At 42.0% G+C, this 24,442-nt stretch overlaps 1 long non-coding RNA gene across 1 annotated transcript in view; it reads left to right on the top strand.

The window, feature by feature from the left end:
• LOC134928336 (uncharacterized) overlaps nt 1–24,442 on the top strand; it is an 85,536-nt gene that overhangs the window by 49,133 nt on the left and 11,961 nt on the right. The window contains exon 2 of the long non-coding RNA XR_010177899.1: nt 22,336–22,399. This is a non-coding gene — a long non-coding RNA (uncharacterized LOC134928336). The remainder of the gene's footprint in view (nt 1–22,335; nt 22,400–24,442) is intronic.

Here is a 24,442-nt window from a genome sequence, read left to right as displayed (position 1 = left end):
TGCTCCCCCCAGTGCCAAATATTCCCCCACAGTGCCAGGTATATGCCCCCAGTGCCAGATATTCCCCCACAGTGCCAGGTATATGCCCCCAGTGCCAGATCTTCCCCCACAGTGCCAGGTATATGCCCCCAGTGCCAGATCTTCCCCCACAGTGCCAGGTATATGCCCCCAGTGCCAGATCTTCCCCCACAGTGCCAGGTATATGCCCCCAGTGCCAGATCTTCTCCCACAGTGCCAGGTATATGCCCCCAGTGCCAGATATTCCCCCCAGTGCCAGGTATATGCCCCCAGTGCCAGATCTTCCCCCACAGTGCTAGGTATATGCCCCCAGTGCCAGGTATATGCCCCCCCCCAGTGCCAGATATTCCCCCACAGTGCCTGCTTCGCCCCCAGTGCCAGATATTCCCCCCCAGTGCCAGGTATATGCCCCCAGTGCCAGATATTCCCCCCCAGTGCCAGGTATATGCCCCCCAGTGCCAGGTATATGCCCCCCCCAGTGCCAGATATTCCCCCACAGTGCCTGCTTCCCCCCCAGTGCCAGATATTCCCCCCCAGTGCCAGGTATATGCCCCCAGTGCCAGATATTCCCCCCCAGTGCCAGGTATATGCCCCCAGTGCCAGGTATATGCCCCCACAGTGCCAGGTATATGCCCCCCCCAGTGCCAGATATTCCCCCCCAGTGCCAGGTATATGCCCCCAGTGCCAGATATTCCCCCACAGTGCCAGGTATATGCCCCCAGTGCCAGGTATATGCCCCCCAGTGCCAGATATTCCCCCACAGTGCCTGCTTCCCCCCCAGTGCCAGGTATATGCCCCCCAGTGCCAGGTATATGCCCTCCCAGTGCCAGGTAGTGCCAGGTATATGCCCCCAGTGCCAGGTATATGCCCCCCCAGTGCCAGATATTCCCCCACAGTGCCTGCTTCCCCCCCAGTGCCAGGTATATGCCCCCAGTGCCAGGTATATGCCCCCAGTGCCAGGTATATGCTCCCCCAGTGCCTGCTTCCCCTCCCCCTCCTTTGTGTTGGAGGGACACGGAGCGCATAGCGCGCCTCTCCAATGTCCCTCCTGGCTCTCCCCCGGCCGGTCTAATAAAGGAAGTGCCAGTTCGTGAGCCAATCAGAGCTCACGAACGGCACTTCCTTTATTAGACCGGCCGGGGGAGAGCCAGGAGGGACACAGGGGGGCGCGTGATGTGCGCTCCGTGTCCCTCCGTACACAGTAGGCAGCAGCGGAGGGAAGGAGGGAGAGGAGACCGCAGATTGACATGCGGATGCTCCTCCGCATGTCAATCTGTTCTGTCAGTGGCGCCCCCGCAGCCCCTCGCCCCCAAGCCACCGCGAGGGCTGCGGGGGCAGTAGTTACGCCACTGAGTACACGCCTATGGGGGAGTGTATTTTAGCTTAGCAGGGCTGCGATCGCTTGTGCAGCCCTGCTAAGCTAAAAAAAAATTCAAGCAAAAGATGACTAGCCCTATACATACTTACCCTGTGCGACGATCCCTGCGATGCTGAAGCCGGCTTTGACGTCAGACATCCGCCCTCCGTTCTTCTGGACACGCCTGCGTTATACTCACCACTCCCCAAAAATGGCTCCAAACGGTCCGGATCCGCCCTGGCACACCTCCTTCTTTGCAGTCGGCTCTGTGACCGCTTCCTTTGTAAGTCGCGACGTAACCCGGCGACCCCCGTCACCGGGCAACGTCGCGCATTTGCACTGCGGCCGCTGCGCATGCGCATTACGCACCCGTTCGCATTGCAGTGATAAACCGCTGCATGCGAATGGGTCGGAATGACCCCCATGGTACGCAGTTCTAACTTGCATATTTGCACATGTCACACAACTTGACACTGGTATTATTGCTCACTGAGTGTAGGTGTTGTGTTGAAGGGTTTATTTTGCACTTTACACATATGGCATACTTGCACTTTAAGTCAATGTAAAAGATTTATGCTATGCACCATCATTTTTCATTTTGATGGCATTCAAAGATTTTGGACGCAAAGGAAGGCAGAGCCAAGAGATCATACAAATAAGTCTGACTATTTTATAAACTATACACACACACACACACACACACACACACACATACCTGTATGTAGCCAACTGTGCAGTGGAATGGGTACAGTTCAGTTGGTACCCACATCATGCACAAGGAAAATACCATTCCAGTAGTCAGTGGTACTAGAGACAGTATAACATGATGGAATATCCTTGCTGCACTGTCAGTTTAGCTGGGCCTGTGTCTTTTTACTGTCATTAACCCTATTGGTGCCAGTCTGTCAGTACATCCGGCAGATGTCCAACCTCAGCCTTCGAATCCAGACCCCACTTACCTCTACAACATTTGTCATTTAAAAAAAGTCATGTGACCTGTCTACAAATTTCTGCCTCTCTGTGCCTCTATTTTTGCCCCCTACTGCCTCTCTGTTCCCTCTTGTACCTCCTTATGACAGTTTTCCTTTGCTGCACTTTCTATTTTTTATTTCATACCCCCTGTTTTCTCTCCTGGACACTTTGACACACACACATAACCAGGGGTGCAGGGAGTGCAGCTGTTATGGGGCCCAGAGCTGAGGGGGCCCACCTTCCCTGTAAAAGTTACATGTGTTATATACATTCCTCTCAAGTCATTATGCGTTAGTGATAGAGATAAATATTTGCCTCTTCCCGTTATTGCTTTGTGACATGGGAATCTCTTTCTAAAAGACATGAGACACTCATTAGGAAAAAAAATGTTTAAACTACCTATCGTCAGATGCTGTATTGCAACAGCTTTAACCTTAACATAACAACTTACTTACATTTATCTAAATGAAGACACTGACAACGTATATGGTGTTTAAAACTGGTCAATCCTTTATTACTAAAAACCAAAAAGAAAAAGGCAATTGAATTAACCTCGTGAATAATGGTGGCAGGGAGAAAGAAGGGCAAATGTCCAGTGGCTAAGAACTTAGCAAAAGCTCGATGACACCTATTGTAATACTTGAATGGCTAATTGCCTTGTAGAGCAAGGATACTTTACCGGGCTCCAACCTCCCAACAATGCCAAGCAGAGCACGGCCAGATAGCCAATGCTGGTGATCTCACAGAGGAACCAGCGAACCTATGTATTGCTAGAGAGCACAGCCAAATGAATCATGCCCCTGACATCGCCACTGGCCAGCCATTCTGTCGTGCTAATGCACCAGGATTGACAACAAGGGGAAAATAGGGAAGGGAGGGAGGAGCCCTGTCTCATACACAAGAAAATTGATGCCTAGCCCCACCCACTATACTTCCTCACAGCTCCATCATTGGACCGCTTTAAACATACCATGAAAAACTTAACCCTCACACTCCCTGCCTAGTGACTGCAATGCATCCCAAGTCTAGGTGTTCAAGGGCCTAATTCAGACCTGATCTCTGTTGTGCGAATTCGCAAGGCGGCCAAATATTGAACGACTGCGCATACATATTGATCATAATGCGCATGCGCGAGGCCAAACTGCAAGTGATCACGTCTGAATTAGGCCCTAAGCTCCTTCTTGCTCAATCCTGAGCACTCACTCCTCATTTACAAAGCTAGTGATATAAGTGCACTATTGGACATGTCTATTCAATCAACAATTCAAATAAGTATCTGTTTCTGGCACCGCAACACAAAGGTTTACACTTGTATGTAATTAATAGTCTTCATTTGCATTTTGGTCTTGTGTGAAGTTACTATTCTATTATGGCAATCTGTGCAACAATGCCTCACAAATTTTAAATTCTATATACAATACACACCACAAACTTATCCTTAAGAAATATTGTACAGACACGGTTCTGCGTGACAATTCAACAACCATAGCAAATGCATCATAGTATTGTAAATGAGGAGGCTCTCTTATTTTTAATACTTTATTATACCAGGACACACTGTTATCAAAAGATAAGTGTTTGAGAGATCTGCAATATTAAGAGGCTGGTGCTACTGTTATGAGATATATTTTACGTAGTGGTTTAATGTGTCGTATGCTTGAGCTGCAATGACATGCCTGCTCAGTTCAATTAAATCCAGGGAGATAGAAGCATCATTTTATCTGTTGCTTCCGGAACTGTGACTAATCATTTCAAACACTCAGCAACAAACTCATGAATCAGGGCTCTTCCTTCTGCATTACCACAATAGGGGTTATCTAATAATATAGGACTGTGTAGACAAATGTGCTGTAATGAATTACAATATATATGAATGTGTTGAGCTTAACGTATCTCAAGATTTGATCGTTTTCAAAAACGTTAGTATTTACATCAGGGGGAAAGTGTAAATTTTGGTTGATTCGCCGTTTTTTTGTGTGTTTTTTGCGATAAAACCAAATTTTGCTAAATTGCAAAGTTAGCAAAATTGCGGATTTATCGCAATAAAAAAAAACCGGCAAATCAATCGAAATAACACTTTCCCCCCTGATGTAAATACTAAGGTTTTTGAAAACTATCAAATCTTGAGATACATTAGGCTCAAAACAGTCATGTCTTTCTTTCTTTCTTTCTCTCTTTCTTTCTTTCTTTCTTTCTTTCTTTCTTTCTTTCTTTCTTTCTTTCTTTCTTTCTTTCTTTCTTTCTTTCTTTCTTTCTTTCTTTCCACCCACATCTAAGCAAGGCCAGCTGACTGGTGTTCTGATGGCTTTGTGAGCATGCAGTGAAAGTGTCTCCAGTTAAAATGTTGACATTCACAATGTTGACATCAGAAGGTTGACATTAATGATGTTAATATCATTAATGTTGACACCTACAAATTTTGAAAATTGACAGAATGACGACATTAGAAATGTCAACATGGTAAAAATGTTGACATTTTCATTAGGGTTAGAGGTAGCATTAGGGTTACCCTTAGGGTTAGGGATAGCATTAGGGTTAGGCATAGGATTAAACCAAAAGCCCACTGTGGACATTTCCATGTTGACATTACATCCGTGTTTGGCATGATGAATGTTGACATTATGAATTTGTCAACTGTTGGCATATTGAGTGCGCTACTGCAGTGCCTCCATGATGCTCCATAACTGAAGCATCTCCTCCAAGATGGCCACTGTTAACTAATTTGTGCATTTACAGTGCAGGGGCGTAAATATGTGCAGAGTGTGCCACCGCAAATAGCGCTGCCGAATTTGGGTCACTGTTGGTGGCACTTGTCAATTATCTGTTATCATTTCTTTCACTTGCAGCTTCCCCCCTTTTAGAATCCCAGAATCTCCTGACTGCCCCGTCTCCTTCCCCCACTCCTTCTGTCACTAATACCTATACAACATTCATGAACTTAATTTGATAGCTTTGTTATTCAGTAACACTGCCCTAAATTACATTTCAAGATGCTGACATACCCATGATTCAAACCCATACCCTGTGGAATTGCAGTCAGACACTCTATTCCTTAAGCTATCGGCCCTTGCATAGAAAGGTAGGTAAGTCTAAGGTAGAGAATTCTATTTGAAGCTTACAGTACCTTGTACTTTGTGAAAGACTGATCAGCATTGCAGCTGAGCAGATCTATGTTGTGTGGCTGTACACTTAATAGATCTGCTCAATTGCTGATTATTTTTATACAAGTAGCTTCATATAGTTGTCATAGGTTTTATGCCGGATCAAATAGCTCAATGAGTAGGGTGTTTGACTGGAATGAAACAGGTTATATGTTTGAATCCTGGGTATGACGGTGTAATATAAAGGGTAATGTAACTGAATAACAACAAGCTCTCGTTAAGTGCACAAATGTGGTAAAAGAGGATTTGGTGTCCAAATTAATTTTCTTGCAGTGTTCTATAAATGTGTGTGTAATATACATATATATATATATATATATACACATATACATTATCCACTGCGGCACCACTCAGGAATAAACATCAGGACACAGATTCCTTTCAGGTCACCTGAAAGGAATCTGTGTCCTGATGTTTTTTCTTGAGTGGCGCCGCAGTGGATGATGTATGTAATTCTACCTACATGATTATTTATGTGTAGCAACGGAGGGCAACGGGATTACTACTGTTGAAATATATAGAGTGCCGGATACAACGTGTATGTGTGTGTGTGTACATATATATATATATATATATACACACATACACACACACTGCAGCGGCACTCAGAAGAACACATAATGAAGCAGGTCTCCTGGTCAACATTTCAATGAAAGACTCATTTTTGTCAGAACCTGACGAAAATGAGTGTTTTATTGAAACCTTGACCAGTAGGCCTGCTTCATTGTGTTTTCTTCTGAGTGCCGCTGCAGTGTAAATCAGAGGGCACCGGAGCTACTGCTTTGTACATTTTTTACTATGGTTGAGTGCCAGATCTAAGACTGTTTTATATATATATATATATATATATATATATACAGAGAGAGAGAGAGAGAGAGAAAGTTATTGTGGACCGGCACTCCCTCCTTGTTGATGATGTTGCTCCGGTGCCCTCTAACGTGAATGGTACAATATGGCAAAGAAATAGCGGCACTCAGAGGCTGTTGAAATCAAAGATGTATTCCACACAAGTAGAACCAATGTTTCGGGGTGCTTACGCCGCCTTTGTCAAGGTGAACACTCTGGAGTAAGCACCCCGAAACGTTGGTTCTACTTGTGTGGAATACATCTTTGATTTCAACAGCCTCTGAGTGTCGCTATTTCTTTGCCATATTATATATATATATATATATATATATATATATATACACCAGTCCACATATCGGCTCTCTCCTATATTTAGCTTTGCCGGGTGCCCTCAATGTATCAAACATATGTATACTGGATAAGCGGCACTCACGGCATTATTCAAAGAAACAAACAGGACTCACAAGTAGCTCATCGTTTCAATTTAATTATAGAAATTTTCGTCACGAGTTATCAATAAACAAAAGTGTATTCTTTGTCACTTAGCAACCACACTCGAGTCATGTATGACGTCATGATGGGTGCGACTAGTGCAGCACGGACGCCGGGACCACGAGTCTGGAGGTGGACCCTGCACTAGGGTAATTGTGGATAAAAGGTATGTTTTGTCTTTTGTTTATTGAAAACTCCTGACGAAAATTTCTATAATGAAATTGAAACGTTGAGCTACTTGTGAGTCCTGTACATTTCTTTGAATAACGCTGTGAGTGCCGCTTATCCAGTATATATATATATATATACACACATTTATTATTGTTTAGGCACAGCACTATTGGAATGTGCTGATAGAGGTGAGGATAAGTGAGTTGTCCACATATGCGTGGGATTAGTGTTGCACACATGGTGTTTTAGTACATCCTCCTGAACATTCACCCTTAGCCACCTGCTCTGGTATATTGGTCTTTCTTCTATTTTTGATAATTTGCTGCATGAGTAGTAGTAATTTCTGTAACAATTAGTGTTACTATTATTGTTACTTATTGGGACCTGGGAGGCTTAGTCATGTTTTGTTTCATTTTTTCTAGATATATACTTTTAACCATTGTGAATCACTTTATCAAGATTGGATTTGATGATTTATGTATGGCCTTTCTTGAAAAAGATCCTGGTTCTGGATCGAAACGTCGAAACCCATGAGGCTACAATAAATATTTTGTTGTGAAGTAATGTTTGGACTTTGTATTTAGTGAGAGTGCACCCTCCACCACATGGAATTCTCGTCTACATACATATATAGATATAATGTGGGAATGGGCATCAAAGCATGAGCTATCTCTGGGATCTTGTCATGCCCACCCATTTTGTCATGCCCCTTCACCACGAGACATGCTGCACTACAATATGCTGCACTAGCTGCCTACATACATCACCAGCTCATCCGCTGTATGTTCCATGCCTACTTGTGAATACAGTGAGCACACTTAATGTGGCACCCAGGAAAATTGTGTGTGCCCCTTTAAAAATTTAAATAACAGTGTTTGCAACTTGACAGTTTGTTTTGCTGGTACAGCAAGCGTTAAAGGACAGACCAAAGTCAGGTCACGTGTCCTGTACTGGTGAGGTGGCAACAGCCGATTGGACAGATAACGAACAAGCTGAGCTTTATCAGAAGAAGGTGACAGAGGAGTTGTAGAGAAGCTATTGAAGGAACTGGACATTTTATGGAGAAGCAAAGTGGATCGGAGCAAACTGGGTGGTCACGCAGGGATGTGGAGCCCACCACTGCAGAGCTAGAGCAGTGGGGTGCTTGCGTGAGTGCAGAGAACCAGGAGAGTGGGCGTGTGATGTCGCAGCTGGAGACCAGACACCGCCAGGGCTATGCAGAGGCGCAGATGCTACAGACTCTTTAGAAGATGAAAACCGTTGAGACAGGTCCATTCAGAGAGCGGAATAACCTGAGAGGTACAGAGTGAGTAAACAGACACTGTTCGTGTTGCAGACTGCAAGTGGGTGAGTGCTAGACCCAATTGTCCTATTGTCACACACATACTGCTCAAGACTGCATGGAGAGAAGAGGTGCTACCAGGCCCTTAATAGAGAATCCCACAGAGTGACCCCTGCTCGAACACAGTTTACCACTATAGAGACATTACTTTTAAGAGGAACTTGAAAGAGACAATAAGTTGCTTTAAAGAGTAAAGACTGATTTATCTGTTCAAGGAATAATTACTACAGAGAAAGTTGCATTTCTAGAGATTACAAGATACCTTCACTATTTACATTTATTTAGCAATACTAAGAACAGTGAATTTCTGCTAATAACTCCCAGGATTAATATGGCTTCACAAGTGCCATTACCCCCATTGCAACACTGTGGCTCTGTAGCACCTTCATCCCTTGTGCAACAAGAACAGTTACACCATATCACCATTGCAATACTGTGGCAATGTAGGATCCAAGAGCTCCAATGTATATTGCCAGTGAAGAGTGGGACATTCTTATTAGGGATGGTTAGAAAATTAGTAATTGTTATTGAAACAGTATTGAGTATTGAGACGCTGGAATACGAGGAAAGGCTTGCAAGACTGGGCATGTTTACATTGGAAAAGAGGAGATTAAGAGGGGACATGATCAACATTTACAAATATATAAGGGGACAATATACAGATCTTGCGCAGGATCTGTTTTTGGTTAGATCAACACAGAGAACTCATGGACACTCGCTCAGGTTAGAGGAGATTCCGCACAATACGGCTTAAAGGCTTTTTTACGGTAAGGACGATATGTGTTTGGAATTCCCTGCCTGAGGGAATTGTAATGGCCGACTCAGTCAACACCTTTGAGAATGGGTTAGATAAATTCCTAATGGATAAGGATATCCAGGGTTGCGGGGCATAGTCACGCATTATGGTTATTATAAAAAAAGAGGGGTAAAACGTAATGGCAGTCATCAACTTCAGTCAAAATTTTATACAAAATAATCGTGCATAGGAGACCACAAATAGGTTGAACTCGATGGACAATTGTCTTTTTTCAACCTTAGATACTATGTTACTATGTATTCTTAATCACTTTCTTCATTGTCCTCATTATTGTCTTATTTTTCTTGGAATATGCATGTATATTAGATTGATTGAACCATTGAAATTTTGAGTGTTCCAGTGTATTGTGAGCTGTTGTCAAATTTGATCTTCTTGTCTTATTAAAATTATCAATATTATTGTGGTTGTACAATTTAGCCAAATAACTAATCATCATCATCTTTAACTCAGAGTTCTCTGCTGCTCAATAAAAGAAACGTCCTGTTGTGTATCAATCTATCCTACCTCTCTGAACAAGATACAAAGAACAAGGTATGGGGGGGGGGGGGAACAACTTAGGGAAAGGGACTGTCACATAGCCACTGAACACCTGTGATACCTCTTCCAACCACTCAGATACCTGCCAACCCGGGGGGGGGGGGGTTACAATAATACCTGTGCACTGCAATAAACCCAACAAAATACGTCTATCCAGCTTGTGTGTCTACAACATTTCCTTCTGATGGGGTCTACTATTTACTGTGTACATCACAAAACAGTACACAAATGTCAACATCGGCAAAAAATAGCACATGATTTTTGTGCACCCACAATCGTTTACAGACAAATCAGAACTTACTTTTTTAAATGATTTTATTTATTGCTTCCAAAATGCCATTACCATGCATTCCTCTATGGACATACTGTACTTGCCTCTAATGCATTCTGAATAGGATGCTTGCAGTGACTCAGAATAATAGTCTGCTACCTCCTGTTATGAATAGCAGCTGAAACATTTCTGAGGAAACAACAAATCACCCTCCAAACATGTATGAACAGACAACTTGGAAAATACTTCCCATATGCCCAGGAAACACTCATTCCTCAGAAAGCCCAGCTCCCAAGAAATAAATCAAGAATAGGAGAGGGCCATTAATCTCGCCTATTTTACTTTTACTGGGGCTACATATTAAATCAGCAATGAGATGTACCATGTAACATGATAATGAATGGTATTTGTTTTCAAAGAAATATTATAGAAACATTTTGGTCCATAATAAGCTCGTGTACATAGGGTCAAGTTAAACTGTGTTATAAATGGGTTTAAGGGAACTTATAAAAATAGTGAGAATTCTCTGAAACAGTGCATTGTCTTTTCTAAAAGCATACAGAGATGTGGTGTGTTTCTACTGGAGAACAGAGAATTGCTCCAGCACAGTTTGGGATTGATTAGGTCACAAAATAGCACGGTCCAAAGTTCAAATAGGCGAGCCATACTAATTGCCAGTTAGTCAGTTTGGGATGAAAATTGGTGGTAGTTGGTGTGGCTCCCCTATTTGAAATTTGGACTGTGCTGCAGGCCCATCTCTGGAGCCGCCACTGATAGGGATGTTGTCAAAAGGTCGACAATCACAATGAAGATGGCTCTGATGTCAGCCTTATGGTTAGGCCAGGGGCATTTTAACAGAGGAGAGGACCCATGGGTAGACTCTGGGTGGGCTTCCTTCTCTTCACGGCACAGTAGACTCTAGAATTGTGCCAGAGTCTACTGCACATGCACAGGTCTCCGGAAATATGGCGCCTGCCATGTTCCAGAGACTAAACCCCTACTGCGCATGTGCAGTGGCCATTTTGCCATAGATTTTTTACTGTGGCTGCAACTCCGATGCAGGACTCAGGAAAGGTAAGTAGAAAAACGTGGGTGTGGGGTGCCCCCCCCCGAAACCAATTCCAATGGGTTAGGATGTGGGTGGGAGTGCTAGGGTGAGGCTGGAGGAGGGGTTATAGTAAAAGCTGCTGGGGATAGGGTTAGGCACTAGAGGGAGGGTTAGTGGCAGGAAAAAGGGATGGCAGAAAAATCCTCATCTGAGCGCCAGAGGATCAGAGGTCAGACCCGGAAGTTTCATAATCACTAGGAGCTGTAAGACTCAGAAAGGAACAGCTGCAGCCAGGGGGATTTTAAAAGAGGAGGAGGCCTGTGTGCAGCCTTCTGCATCAGGGGCCCCCTCCTCTCTGACAGATACACAGGTTTTAATACTTACCTCTTCGGAGTCCCCCGGCGGTGCCATCCTTCTCCACAGCAAAGACTCTATTGCACATGCGCAAACTTCCGGGAACATGGTGCAGCGGCCATTTTCCCAAAGAATTTCCTAATGCGCATACGCAAATCTCCAGAAAAAAGGAGTTTTCAGCAGGTGCAATAAAGTTTGTTCCCCCTAGTGTTCAGACTCTATTGCGCCGCCGAGAAGGGATGGCTCCAATGGGGGACTCCAGAAAGGTAAGTATTAAACAATTGGGTGCAGTGTGTGTGGGGTAGGCCCCACTGGACCACGAAGCCCGTGTGCCCCGCACACACTGCACCCATTATAGATATGCCAACGGCTGCAGCCAATATGACCAGATAGATGGCAACTGGGCCACTAGAGAAAATATGACAACATAATATATATATATATATATATATATTTAATTTGAATTAACTTAATGATATTATTTTCTTCTAGGCAATACCTACATTTGTAAAGAAATAACATCTTAAAGACTGCTGTCTGCCTACAATTGTTACTCCATTGACTGTTACCATCCAGCAAGACTCCAATACTGAATACAGGGGGTAATTCAGAGTTGATCGTAGCAGCAAATTTGTTAGCAGTTGGGCAAAACCATGGGAGTCATTCCGAGTTGATCGCACATAGCAACTTTTTGCTGCTCGTGCGATCAACTAGATGCCGTCTAAGGGGGAGTGTATTTTAGCATAGCAAGGCTGGGATCACTTCTGCAGCCCTGCTATGCTAAAAAAGTTTTGTGCAGAACAAGACTAGCCCTGCAGTTACTTAACCTGTGCAATGGATCCAGCGATGAAGGTCCTGGAATTGACGTCAGACATCCGTCCTCCAAACGCCTGGACATGCCTGTGTTCGGATCTCCACGCCCGGAAAATGGTGAGGATCCGCCCCAGAACGCCTCCCCACCGTCAATCTTGCGATCCCGCTAGCGATCCCTTTCTTCTGGTCATTGCCCGGCGACGAATGCATGCGCGTTGTGGGCGCAGCACATGTGCATTTCCGACCCGTTTGCACCACAGCGATGAACTGCTGCGTGCAAACGGGTCGGAATGACCCATGTGCACTGCAGGTGTGGCAGATATAACATGTGCAGAGAGAGTTAGATTTGGGTGGGTTATATTGTTTCTGTGCAAGGTAAATACTGGCTGCTTTATTTTTACACTGCAATTTAGATTTCAGTTTGAACACACCCCACCCAAATCTAACTCTCTCTGCACATGTTATATCTGCCCCACCAGCACTGAACATTGGGGGTAATTCCAAGTTGATCGCAGCAGGAAATTTTTTAGCGGTTGGGCAAAACCATGTGCACTGCAGGGGGGGCAGATATAACATGTGCAGAGAGAGATAGATTTGGGTGTGGTGAGTTCAATCTGCAATCAATTGCAATGTAAAAATAAAGCAGCCAGTATTTACCCTGCACAGAAACAAAATAACCCATCCAAATCTAACTCTCTCTGCAAATGTTATATCTGCCCCCCCCTGCAGTGCACATGGTTTTGCCCAACTGCTAAAAAATGTCCTGCTGCGATCAACTTGGAATTACCCCCATTGTTTTGCCCAACTGCTAACAAATTTGCTGCTTCGATCAACCAATTAGGCCCATAGTGGATAACTAAAGCAAACAATGTCACAAAGGGTCAGATGCACTAAGGGGTAATTCTGAGTTGATCGCAGCAGGAACTTTGTTAGCAGTTGGGCAAAACCATGTGCACTGCAGGGGGGGCAGATATAACATGTGCAGAGAGAGTGTGTTCAATCTGAAATCTAAATTGCAGTGTAAAAATAAAGCAGCCAGTATTTACCCTGCACAGAAACAATATAACCCACCCAAATCTAACTCTCTCTGCACGTTATATCTGCCTCCCCTGCAGTGCACATGGTTTTGCCCAACTGCTAACAAAGTTCCTGCTGCGATCATATCAGAATTAACCCCTAAGCCTTTGAAAGTGATAAAGTGGAGAGAGATAAATTACCAGCCAATCCACTCCATTTTTCAAATACACAGTCTCATACCCTCCAACATTTTACACATAAAAATCGGTACAATTCCCCAAAAAGGGGCGTGGTCGCGGGTAAAGGGGGCGTGGCTACGCCCATTTTCCTATACTTTCAATGGAAGTCCGCAGAGCCAAAAATCGGTACAGACCATTAAAAAAAGGTACTGTACCTATTAAAAAGGTACAGTTGGAGGGTATGCAGTCTGTACCATAGCAGTTAGGAGTTGATTGGCTGATACTTGATGTCTCTCCACAGTTTACTACATCTACCCCCAAATAACCAAAATGAAGCCCATTCATATATGGTAACTACACATTCAGGGGTCTATTTACTAAGCATTGGATGGAGATAAAATCACTGGAAATAAAGTACCAACCAATCGGCTCCTAACTGTCATTTTTCAAACACAGCCTGTGGCATAGCAGTTAGGAGCCGATTGGCTGGTACTTTATTTCCAGCGACTTTATCTCCATCCAAGGCTTAGTAAATAGCCCCCTCAGTACAATGGGGTAAATTTACTAAGATGGGAGTTCTATTTAAGATGAGATGTTGCCCATAGCAACCAGATTCCAGGCATTATCTTCTAGAAGGTGCTAAATAAATGAGAAGTAGAATCTGATTGGTTACTATGGGCAACATCCCATCTTAAATAGAACTCTCATCTTAGTAAATTTTCCCCAATGTGTGCGTTTATTTTGTTGACTATAAACACATAAATAATTATACTGTTATAAACAGAAATCCTACACTGTCCAACTCTGACTACATAACATTGCCATCCCTATGTGTGAGAAGGACCTACTGTCAACACTCACCAAAACCGCTTTTCAGTACAGCACTCACTCTGAGCAGTAATGGTGTTTCTCTGCAAGCCAGCAGCTTTCTCCTCAGGCAATGATACACACCGGGGGGAATTCAAATGTTTGAAAAGTCGGTTGGGTGTCTGTTTTTTACTGTCTATGAGATAGGAAATAACAGACACCCAACTGACTTTTCAAACAATTGAATCTCCCCCACCATGTCCATGCTGACAGGATTTTAACACACCCACGCTGGTACAAACACTGATTAGCCTACTCTGAAGGGGGGTACTCACGGAGAGATCCATGCTTAAAATCTAAGCAATCTGACTAGATTGCTTAGATTTTAAGAACAGATCACTTGTGTGTAGCCCCCTCAGCGATAGCGATGCGCGGCCCCGCACATCGCTATCGCCGGTGCTAGATTGAGCCTGCATGCAGGCCAATCTAGCACGTCGCTCATTTCACCCGCTGGGTGAAATGAGCAGCTCCCCGTCCTCCCCCCGCATCACTCAGCACACATCTCTCCCGTGTATATGGCCCTTTAGGCTAAAACTGGGCATGCACTGTTATCTGCCAGATCTGGCTGGTTGAAATGAAAATCTGGTACTGGATGACAGCAAATGACAATAGACCATTTGCTCCCAAACACTGAAAAACGAACAAAAAATGTTGTTCATGCAAATTGGTTACAGTAAATCACAGATATAACCAATTGGTATGAATGACAGGTTTTGTCCATTTTCCAGTGTATGGGGGCAAATGGTCGATTGTCATTTGCTGTCATCCATTACCAGATTTTCATTCCATCCAGCCACACACATACTACATACTGATAGGTACCCCTTGACAGAGTCCACTGGACGAAATGCTTTAAGGACTCTGAGTTCACCTCATTCCTAAAGATGAGCAATTCTTTATCCTGATCTTTCATGTCTCTTATGTCGTGTTTTCTTTTATCACCCACATTTTTCTATTTCTAAACATTTGGGCAAAGTTTACCATTTTAAATTTAAAAAGTTGTTTTATTTGGTGCCAAAAATATTTCTGTTACACTAGTATATTAGTGTGCGGTTTTATATGTTTTTTGTAATAAATTTATGTTTTATGTTTTATAAATCTCTCACAGTTTTTATATACATTAAGGATAGTGATCGCTCTATTACCCTATCCCTTTTGACATATACCACATATACCACTTCACCATCGCCTTTGATACTTAGGACAAGAGCAGATAACCCCTTGTTTATAGGGTGTGTCGTATGAGACGTATTAACCCCTTAAAGGATTGTGTTAACTAGACCACAGCACCTTGGAGCTGAGAATTCCCTTTGTGTACAAATAGTATATATATATATATATATATATATATATATATTTATTTATTTTTTTCAAGTAATTTCAACAGGGATAACATGCAGTATACAAAAACAGCTTACAGTATATAGACATTACCACATGTACACACACATCTTGATAGTGCACCCTGGATACCATTAATTGACATTGGGGTCTATTTGCTAAGCCTTGGATAGAGATAAAGTGTATGGAGATCCCAACCAACTAGCTCTTAACCGTCATATTTCAAACACAGCCTGTGACATGGCAGTTAGGAGCTGATTGGTTGGTACTTTATCTCGGTCCACTTTATCCAAGGCTTAGTAAATAGACCCCATTATCATGTAGCACCACAGCGCTCATCACTCAGGTGGAGAGACTGCTATCTAAAGGAAAACTATAAGACAACACTTCATTTAGACACAATGGGCGGGGTGCAATGCCATCGGAGTTCGGCGGCCGTGCAGGATGCAGGCCGAATTCTGACTTATTTTAAAGGGGCGATCAGTTACACCCCTTTTCCACTGCCTAAAAACTCTGGTAATTGCCGTGTCTACCCAAGTGGAAACCGCTCCTAGGAAAAAATCCCAGGTCTACTTACCCAGGACTTCTTCCCAGGTATCGAGCAGGGTTTTTAGCAGGTAAACCCCGGGAACACTGCAGTGGAAACAGCTCTTGTCCGGGTTTTTTGACCCAGGTAATTGCATAAACTGCTAATTGGTTTTCCAGGGCAGAAAAGGAAAGTCAAAAATATTAGTTCACTGAGCATAGTACTGCACTTGCACATCTGATTTTCTGCCTTAGCAATGTTAATGAATCTAAAATCCTCCCAATAATTAGATGAGTGAATTGCTTATATTTTCAATCAGATGGGGATACTATAATGAAATAATTGACAGGGAATTTAGGAGTGTCTACACTAGTAAATTGTTTATGTTGAAACAAAAAAATATATCCCAAATAACTTTAGATTCAGATCAATGGAAACGAGGCAAACCCCAAAAGTTAACTTCACCCGGTAATTTACAAGTGCTAATATTTGTTAAAAGAAACAATAACATGGTGCTGTTTAAGCATGTTTTGTACTTATTTTCATTATACAGGTTGAGTATCCCATATCCAAATATTCCGAAATACGGAATATTCCGAAATACGGACTTTTTTAAGTGAGAGTGAGATAGTGAAACATTTGTTTTCTGATGGCTCAATGTACACAAACTTTGTTTAATACACAATGTTATTAAAAACATTGTATTAAATGACCTTTAGGCTGTTTGTATAAGGTGTATATGAAACATAAATGAAGTGTGAATGTAGACACACTTTGTTTAATGCACAAAGTTATAAAAAATATGGGCTAAAACTACCTTCAGGCTGTGTGTATAAGTTGTATATGAAACATAAATGCATTCTCTGCTTAGATTTAGGTCACATCACCATGATATATCATTATGGTATGCAATTATTCCAAAATACGAAAAAATCCGATATCCAAAATACCTCTGGTCCCAAGCATTTTGGATAAGGGATACTCAACCTGTAATAACAATTTTTTTTTACATTTTGGTCTGTTTTGTCCTCTTTCTGTGACCTCATCTTTGTGAGCCTGAATAAAAGCCATTTTATTTCAGTGGAAATGGAGGCAGCCTGAGAAAAACTCAGGACGATGGTGCAGTGATAACAGAGCAAAAGTCGTGTATGACCCGGCAAAATGGCGGGTAAAAAATCCCAGGATTTTGGTGGAAAAGGGGTATTACAAGGCAAAAGCATGCCCTGTAAATTATTGCCCCTTTAAAAAAACGTCTGAGTTCAACCGGCATTCTGCACGGCCACCAAACTCGGGCGGCGTTACATTCACGCCCAATAGTTGAACTGTATTTAAACGATATATATATGTTGTCTCTAATTACAATAGATGAGTGTTCACACAAAACAATCAAAAGGATGAAATGTTTAAAAAAACCAAAGGTATATATATTTTTTATAAACATGAAACCCGCACCATAACCTAATTATTAGATGCGGTTAATATACTGGGGAAACGTCAGCGGTCGGAATCCAGACCACAGCCTGGTTTTTCTACTCGTGTGGTGGGTCAATGCCACCACCCAAGCGAGAATATAACCTGTGGTGAGCGAAGTTCGCCACTTGGCCCGAAGTGTGGCGAGTAGACTCGGGATGCCACTATCGGTATAGTGACAGCCGACATCCCGTCTGACGGTCTCCTGTATGTATTCCCTAATTATTATCAAGCCTAGTGCTGCCTGCCCTTAGCAAACTACAATAGGTGGAATCATCTTTTCTGGAGAGACAGGGATCAAAAATGTTTATCTCTGGAACCTCACCTTAATGGCGGAGATGCACAGGAAACCAAGGGAGTGCTCCCAGAAATATTCCCGTGGTTCAGGTTTGCTCTGCAGTTACCACCTCTGAATTGTAATCCTTTTAATAAATAACCACACTGCAGGCAAATATGAGATGCTTTGTAGTATGCTGAAGATTCGTCTTGCTCAAAATCTAAATTATTGCTGCCTGTGGGTCAGATGATGTATCATTGTATGTTTTCTTCTTCTTTTTTTCGGTTGAAATGGATGAAACTAATGATCCGCCAACCTCACCTATTTCACCTACAAAAAATATTTTTTCTGAGAGACCTTGTTGTTCAATGTCAACATTCTCATCAATTCTTTTGTTCAGCCCATGTAACTACAATAGCAAATTAAGTAGAAGTATGTATGCATGTATATATATATATATATTTATAGAATTACATTGTATACATATATGTAGATTGTATATACACTATATATATATATATATATATATATAAAACATATATATATATATATATATATATTACATATATATATATTACATATATATATATATCTCATACCATTGTAAATTAGTATATAGTATGAGAACATGACTCAGATATTTTTTATTTAGCCCTAATATGTAAGATCCCGTGGAACTTGAATAGTCTGTTTACTTCTATTGTTCATTCAGGTTCTCATACTATATGCTATAGTGGTGTTTTTTCTCTATGTAATAAACATTAATCATTTTGTGTTTATTATTACTATTTAATTCATGACCTACAGGTAAAGGAAAGGTCAACTTTCAAAACATTTATATGGAATAGAAAGACAGCAGGGCTTATCCTTCACACACCTTGTGGCAATAAAGACACCTTAACTGATAATTAGAAAAGCTTAAGCAGAGATTAGTTTATATGTTGATAACTTGCAGCACCTGAGATAACATTCCAATTCTTGATTAAATAGAACAGAGCAATTCTGCAAGCTTGTGTTAGGACCACATGTCAGTCATCTCCCAGACACATGATAATCAATGTTTATTACATCTATACATTGGAGGGAAAATGTTTACAATGTATAATTACGCTGTCTAGTATTTATTAGTATTTACACATAAGGCACAAATTTGCAGGTGTAAAATATAAAGAAGGTCTTGTGTTTTAAGTTCTCAGGAAGATCACATTTACATCCCAGGAAGAGCAGAATTTGACACATTTTTACAGAGAAAAGCCAATTCTATGCACACATGCATTTAAAACATTTTACATGAATACTGCTTGACACATGTCAGCAGTGGCAGGAGTCATAACAGCAGCAGGTGTCAATGGTGCTGTCAGCCAGGAAAATGGTAAATGTATAAAAAAGCATATTACTTTTGATTTATTTATTTTTTTACAACTTAAAGAGGTTCTGTCATTTCTGAGGTAAAGTCCGTTATATTATATATGGTGCCTTGTGCACTAGGTGCAAACTAAGAAAAAAACACATTTCCCAAAGCACACCATGCACGGGATTCTCTATGCATATTCCAAAAATTGACCGTCTCCACAATGGTAGACTGTGCACAAAGCACTTGGTAACAATGGGGGTAATTCCAAGTTGATCGCAGCAGGAAATTTTTTAGCAGTTAGGCAAAACCATGTGCACTGCAGGAGAGGCAGATATAACATGTGCAGAGAGAGTTAGATTTGGGTGGGATGTGTTCAATCTGCAATCTAATTTGCAGTGTAAAATAAAGCAGCCAGTATTTACCCTGCACAGAAACAATATAATTCACCCAAATCTAACTCTCTCTGCACATGTTATATCTGCCTCCCCTGCAGTGCACATGGTTTTGCCCAACTGCTAAAAAATTTCCTGCTGCGATCAACTTGGAATTACCCCCAATATCTTTGTCTGACGTGATAGTTTTTTTAATGATGATTTATTTATTTATTTTGACAAGTTATTGTGTTTAGTCGCTATGGGTGGTATCCATTTAGCCCCAATGCCATTTTGGCCTATCAACACATCTGGATATCGCGATTAATGACTGGCGGTCATTATCATGGTATCCAATTAGAGGCCATTTTGATCGGGCACAGTAGGATGCGCAATTGCGCAAAAAAATGGGATCGGGGTATGCCGTTAAAATACCAATGCATGATCCCGACAGGGGTACTATCCCACCGGAATACTGCCGAGGTAGGTGAATCTCCCTCTGTAGATGTCCACAACACCCATAGAGGTAGAACAGAACCTGCAAAGGGCCTCAATGCGTTCGCTCTGCTGCCGGCATTCTGGCGCCCAGGATGTCGATGTCGGTATAGTGACATTCACCATCCCGTGTGCCGGGATCCCATGTCGATACTGGCTCGGGGATAAGTCCCCGATCCTATGTGTTATCGTGTCTCCGGCAGGCCACTTATCACGGATTATGCTTTGGGTCCCTGATAAATGCCAGCATAGGGAAGAGGAGTGTGCATCATCAGGGTTAATAAAGCAACTAAACAGGTCAAAAAACATAACAGATATATAGGCTAATGCACTGAGTATTAGAAACCACTGAGGACATATATGACCATTGTGAGGGAAATCAACTAAGGAGGCCTGTATATAGTAAAGTGAGTATGTCTACTTTTAGAAATCAAACATGCATCTCCAAATATGTGAAACAATATTTAGTTTGAGAGTGGTGGGAGCAAGCTGGTGTCAGAGCCGGTAACGCAGTCAGAGGGTGGTTAAAGAAAGCTAGGATCTGAGCCATATACTGTAGCAGTCTGTGAATGAAAGCAAGCAGGGTTCAAAGTCAGGCATCAGTTTGAGAATGGTGAGAGCAAGCCAAGGTCAAACTTAGTAATCAATCTGAGAATGGTGGGAGCAAGACAGGTGAGTAAATGGAATGAACTGGAAAATAGCACATCACAACCATGAAGCAAGTTAAAACCTATCACAAGCACCTCATTGAGAGTTATAGAGGGCTAGATAAAGGTTCATCACCTAATCAATGAAAGGGATTAGGTGACATTAGCGGCAGAATGACAAAACAAACAGACAGATGAGAATGAACGGGTTGGACATGAAATCCTGGCAGTTGGGATCCCAACAGTTAGAATACCGACAGCAGGATCCTTATGGGCAGAATACTGATGAACCACACTAAATGGGTGTACACAAGTAGCGATTTTTGCTTAATTTCTAAGCAATCTGACTAAATTGCTTAGAAATTAAGCACACGTCGCTCCGTGTGTGTGACCCAGAGCGATAGTGATGTGTGGCCCCGTATGTCGCTATTGCCGGTTCTAGATTGGCCTGCACGCAGGCACAATCTAGTCATATCGCTTACTTCACCGCTAGATGAATTGAGCATCATCGTCTCCGCCCTCCCCCCTCGCTCAGCACACATCGCACTGTATGCTGAGTGGGGGGGGAGATTTGTGCTGAGCGGTCTGTGATAGTATGCTCAGCACACATCTCCCCGTGTGTACCGCCCTTAAGTATTTTTACCCAACTTCCATCCCTAATTCTACAGTTAACCCTAACCATCCCATCCCACAGCCTAACCTTTCATGCCGCTTAACCATAACCTCTGCCACCCTCTCAGCCTAACCATAACTCTCCCCCTAGAGCCTACTCCTACACCGAAAGGCCAATACTTGCCTTCGGGATCCGTCAGATTTCTGACCGTCGGGATCCCCCTGTCAGTTTTCTGACATTTAGGATCCTGACTGCATCCAGAATGAACTATACATTTCTGACTGTTCATAACAATTACGCTTTCTTTTAGTTAGTGTCAGGCCCAGTGTTCTAAGATAGATGAAGAGACATTGTTTTCTTGTGATGAATAGATTTATTAATTTCTTTATATGGTACACGCAAAGTCTGCAGTACTTTACAGAGTCATTTACTGTATATCAGTCCCTGTCTTAATGGAGCTTGTAATCCATATTCCCTACCACATGTTCACACTCGCACAAATACACCAGGGTAAATTTTTACTCAGAAACCAATTAACCTACCAGTATGTTTTTGGATTGTGGGAGGAAACTTCAGTATACTGAGGAGTCCCATGCAAACACATGAAGAACATACAAACTCATCACCTTTGACAACTTTCAGCTATATGAGTGGTCAGCCATTTTTTATTTGGACTTTCCACATGGATTCTGCAGTGAATTTCATACAACCAATCCTACTGTTGGTCCAATTATTTTGTCAATGTGGCTTGGGCCAGGGAATCATTTAGAATCCATTGCAATCAATTGATAAGGTATTGAAGGTCAAGACTGGAGAGTGATACTGTTGGAGAGGACGGCATAAGTGTTAACATTCATAGTTCATTCTACACACTTTTCAGCAAACTTGTTTCTCAAGATATCATTGTGTCTCTCTGACTATCCTGCATTTCTCTGTTATCTCTTGCACATGATACACTTACATTTCTTTTACCTCGCAGGCAATGGACGTCTTAGTCTGAGTAGATGATCGAAGGTATCCCAAACCAAGAAATACAATTTCAGGTAACTCTTCTTGTGCAGTGGGGGTTTCAATGTATAGATAGACAGTTAAAAGATAGTCAGTCATTAGTCAACACTATATGGTCGATAGTCAAAAAGTCAATGGGGTCAAAAAGGTTGATGGTCAAAAGGTCAGCACATGGTTTTTAGGTTTTTAATATGGTTTTACAACTTTTGCTTCATTGACTATACATGTCAAAAACTATTACCTTTAGTAACCTTGTCCGAAGCGTGGCAAGCGGAACGAGCCCACGAGGAGATGTATTTTCAACAAATTTGAGTAAAAAATGTTTGAAAACACAAAATAACCTTTTGGCCCTGTTGACCTTTTGACTGTTGTCCTTTTGACCCCACAGACCTTTTGACTGTCGACCTTTAACGGTTGACCTTTTAACCGTGTTGACATTTTGACCCTGCTGACCTTTTGACTGTCGACCATATGGGGTCGACCTAATGACTGTCTATCTTTTAACTTTCTAACTTCTATACCACATCCGTCAGTGGATGCATTTGCTTTGCAAATACTGTAGGTAAGCTTCAACGTAATAAGAATACATAGGCCTCTAACATAAGTATCCTTGTCTGGTTAGTTTGTAGGGAGTATAGGCTTTTTTCAATGTTATACTCGAAGAATTATATTCTTTGTGTCATATGTCTTATATTAGAGGCACCACCAGCCTTTGCAAATGTGGGGACTAATTCAGATCTGATTGCAGCAGCAAATTTGTTAGCTAATGGGCAAAACCATGGGGGTAATTCCAAGTTGATCGCAGCAGGAAATTTTTTAGCAGTTGGGCAAAGCCATGTGCACTGCAGGGGGGCAGATATAACATGTGCAGAGAGAGTTAGATTTGGGTGGGTTATTTTGTTTCTGTGTAGGGTAAATACTGGCTGCTTTATTTTTACACTGCAATTTAGATTGCAGATTGAACTCACCACACCCAAATCTAATTATCTCTGCAAATGTTATATCTGCCCCCCCCCCCTGCAGTGCACATGGTTTTGCCCAACTGCTAAAAAATTTCCTGCTGCGATCAACTTGGAATTACCCCCCCATGTGCACTACAGGAGAGGCAGATATAACATGAGCAAAGAGAGTTAGATTTGGGTCGGGTGTGTTCAAAGTGAAATCTAAATTGCAGTAAGTATTTACCCTGCACAGAAACAAAATAACCCACCCAAATCTAACTCTCTCTGTGAATGTTATATCTGCCCCACCTGCAGTGCACATGGTTTTGCCCATTAGCTTACAAATTTGCTGCTGTGATCAGGTCTGAATTAGGCCCTCTGTGCAATATCCATTACTGGTCATACAGGGCAGGTCATCATCCTGTGAGTAGTTGTCTATTCTGTTCCATGAAACCACTAACCACATATCTAGATATAATTTAGCCCAAGTGTGTTCTATACTTATAATATTGGTTGGGTATTTCAATATAATTATTATTGATAAAATTACATTGTCCCCCTGTACGGAATTACTTCACCTTTTTTTTGAAGGAATCAGGTGTTCAACCAAATTACTGAAAATCGATACTGCACAAAAAGCAGAGTAAAATATACTTATTGTATTTAGAATGTTAGTATTACATGACAGTTTGAGATATGTACATATAGATGTACAGTAGTAACAAAAAAAATAAATGTAAGTGTATTTGTGCAACTTCACTTTGTGTTTTTTTGTACATTTTTTGCTTTTTTTTTCATGTGAATGTTATGTACTAATATTTAAAGTTGCACATATGAGCCTTCGACTATCAGAGGTGGTAAGGAACACCCATGTGCAAGTGTAGTGCAGTAATCATGTGTGTCCTATTTTGGGTGAAATATATGTTTAGATAAGCTTTAAACAAGATATAGGGATCTGTGTACTAAGCCTTGGATGGAGCTAAAGTGGATGGAGATAAAGTACCAGCCAATCAGCTCCTAACTGTTATGTTACAGGCTGGGTTTGATAAATGACAGGAGCTGGTTGGTATTTTATCTCTGTCCACTCTCTCTCTCTCTGGGGGAAATTTACTAAGCTCCCGATTTTGACCGAGATGC

This window comes from Pseudophryne corroboree, chromosome 5, assembly GCF_028390025.1.
Source record: "Pseudophryne corroboree isolate aPseCor3 chromosome 5, aPseCor3.hap2, whole genome shotgun sequence".
NCBI lineage: Eukaryota > Metazoa > Chordata > Amphibia > Anura > Myobatrachidae > Pseudophryne > Pseudophryne corroboree.
The sequence above is the reverse complement of the archived record's forward strand: the minus strand, read 5'-3'. Positions and strand labels throughout refer to the sequence as shown.